This window comes from Patiria miniata, unplaced genomic scaffold (assembly GCF_015706575.1).
Source record: "Patiria miniata isolate m_02_andy unplaced genomic scaffold, ASM1570657v1 HiC_scaffold_25, whole genome shotgun sequence".
NCBI lineage: Eukaryota > Metazoa > Echinodermata > Asteroidea > Valvatida > Asterinidae > Patiria > Patiria miniata.
The window spans coordinates 2,298,987-2,302,209 of record NW_024037064.1 but is presented as its reverse complement, the minus strand read 5'-3'; the positions used below and the strand labels follow the sequence as shown (position 1 = coordinate 2,302,209).

Genomic DNA, 3,223 nt, shown 5'->3' with positions numbered 1-3,223 from the left:
CAAGCTATCTGCAAGTAGACATTAATTTAGTACATAAAGTCTGGGAATGGAAGAATTACTTCTCTCTTAAAAAAACTTATTTATTCATATATTCATGCTTCCTTTAAAAAAAAATATGTTACAAATGTAAATTTATAAATTTTATGTACTATTATGCGTATTAAATTGATCCCTGCTTTTCATTTCAATCATTGTTTTAATCTAAAAATAGTTAATACGTCTTTTAAAATATCTCCTTAACTAAAAAGGACTGATGATGCGACCGGAAGAACTAATTACTCAACACTCCGTATTCACTTTCATGCATTTATGGGGATGCGTCTGAACGATCTCAAGATGTAACTATAGATCATTTGGAAAATTGGAAATCTATTTTCTTTATGATGTTCATTTATGAAAACAGACCGTTTTTTTTATCTGAAAGTATACTGAGTACGGATCACGGGTGCGTAAGCAGCGCTATATATATCCACTCTTAAAAATACGTGGTTATTTTTTCCGTGGTCAAATTTATTTGACCACTTCCGTGGTTGATTTGCAAAAAATTTGACATCCACTTGGTCAATGTAGTAACCCCGAATAACCGTGGTCAAAAAGCATACACTCACGCATGCGCACCGTGCGCGCGCGCGGCGCGGAAATTTCCACTTCATTGTCCGCCATCTTTGTTGCTCGATGTGCCGATGTTTCGTGGATCAGAATCAGCTTTTTCAAACAATGTAAGTCAGTTTTTATATTTATTTCGAGGTAATACAATACTTTTCATTGAGTAAAAACGCCTGAGCCGTTAAGGTCTTTAATGTAACGCCGAAAAAAGGGAAATATATTCGTTCAAAGTTCCGCTTCTGTGCTGCTGCGGGTAGGCTAGGCCTAGGCCTATGTTCATGATGGTCAACCTAGCCTAGCCCCACTAGTGTGGCCGTCGGTATGCTGCGCTTTGGTTCAGCGCAGCATACCGACGGCCACACTAGTGGGGCTAAACCTAGCCCTGGTGGACTCCCTTTCCTCCCTACGTTACGGAGGGATTGCAATGAAGACTTCGTCCAACCTGGGCTAATGGTCAACCATGTCAACAGCGATTTAACATACATGACATAGGCCTACATGACATAGGCCTAGCTCGTCATTGATTTAAAGTACGTTACCGTCATGCATAATGTGCCTCCGCATTGACAGTTGAACAGTTATCAGCGGGCAAATTATTCCATTTTGTGTGCCTCGTTTACCGAAATTTGTTGTAAATTCAAGTGTGCGAACTGTCATCGTAGCCTACTTGGCCACAGACCTGACGTACTAGCCTACTTGGCCACAGACTTGGCCACAAACCTGACGTACCTGACGCTCGTACGCGAGCCAGCTCGTACGCGAGCCAGCTCGTACGCGAGCCAGCTCGTACGCGAGCCAGCTCGTACGCGAGCCAGCTCGTACGCGAGCCAGCTCGTACGCGAGCCAGCTCGTACGCGAGCCAGCTCGTACGCGAGCCAGCTCGTACGCGAGCCAGCTCGTACGCGAGCCAGCTCGTACGCGAGCCAGCTCGTACGCGAGCCAGCTCGTACGCGAGCCAGCTCGTACGCGAGCCAGCTCGTACGCGAGCCAGCTCGTACGCGAGCCAGCTCGAACGCGAGCCAGCTCGTACGCGAGCCAGCTCGTACGTGAGCCGGGCACAAGTAATGGACATGCAGGCTAGGCTTATGTGTAATTTTAGTCAGTGAAATGGTCTTCCAATGTCCCAAGAATAACATTTTTGACAAAAACAAACTGTGTTTGTTTTTATTTTCAGCCCTGGCTGACTGGTGACCATTCCTGCAATGATCTGGATGATTGACTGATAGATGCGTCCAACATCATGAAGACAACCCGTAGAGGGCCAGCTGTCATGCTAGTTATTGCTGTTCAGCTTGTGTTAATGCTACTAAATTTAAGGTAATTATTCTTCATGTGTACAACAATGAGGTTTTCGAATTAGTCTTACGACTGTGGATACATTCTGAACATCAATGAAGTAATTTTGTATCACAAACATGAAAATTAAATGTACACAACATGTTTACAATGCACATGTAATTTTTAGATTAAAAAAGTGAATTACTGAGTGAAAGTATTTTGTCTATCAGTCATGCAACTCAAATTTCAAACTGATGCAACAAAAACATTAAATTTACTTCCAGAAGTATTCATTAAGTTCCCTTTTTTTTTTTTTTTACTTTAGGTGTCCAAACAGTGAGTGAATGTCAGCGACAACCTTCAACACGAGGATGCAAACCAAAGATAGACGGGTCCTACAGTGTTCAGTCAGTTCAAACCAAACTCTCTACTGCAAATAGACCTCACAAATTTTGTTTCATTTTTTTTTTAAATTTAGCAGAAAATACTTAAAGAAATTCTAATTATTGACTGTAAACCATTTTTGTTTAATCCTGACATTATCTTTGATTATGTTGATTAGGTGACACAAGTGTTAGCTTTTGCATACTTGAGATTTTTAAAATGTACTGAAAATGTACCACAATCATTAAATAATTGCAGCTACATGTACAACCTGACAGTTCATTTTCAATGATTACAATACATACATGTATGTACCTGAATGCTGTATTCTGTGCAAGTTGGTTAAAATAATCAGATATATAATAGACTGGTGAAACAAACTGTTCACACCATCAATTTATTAATGAAAAACATCTGTGTGCTGTTAAATTGTACTTGTAACATTTGGTGCTCATATGTCTCTAAAAAAATGAAAGAATTGTTTGTACTAAGAGAGTCAACTGCATTCATTTAAAAAAAGTTAACAAATGTATAAGGATATTCGGAATTTATTAAAGAAAAATGTGTATTGAAGATAACGCACTCTTAAAACATTCTTTCTTATGTCTAAGTTTCCCTTCGTTGAATTTTAGGTGTTTCATTTTAAGTGCACCATTTCAGGATTACTTGTAGAATTTTTTATTCCATGATTTTTTTTTTTTTTTTTTTTTTTGAACACGAAATCGGGTTGCGAAATTTTAACCACGGGAATTGGTCAAAATGGCTGACCACGGCAATGGGGTTAAATTGACCACGGAATTGGGTTAAAAATATGACCACAATGGGGTCAAATATCGACCAAAATACGTGGTTATTTATACTGACCACGTCAGGTGGGGTCGTTTTGACCACGGATGTCGTCGGTGCATATTTGACGACGGGAACGTGGTTAAAAATGACCACGACATGGTTACTT

At 39.9% G+C, this 3,223-nt stretch overlaps 1 long non-coding RNA gene across 1 annotated transcript; it reads left to right on the top strand.

Annotated features, from left to right (window-relative positions):
- The first annotated feature begins 476 nt into the window (after positions 1–476).
- LOC119733422 lies at positions 477–2,423 on the top strand. The gene is made up of 3 exons (XR_005271823.1): positions 477–719; positions 1,781–1,923; positions 2,210–2,423. It is a non-coding gene; the product is annotated as an uncharacterized LOC119733422 (long non-coding RNA).
- Positions 2,424–3,223: the final 800 nt, after the last annotated feature.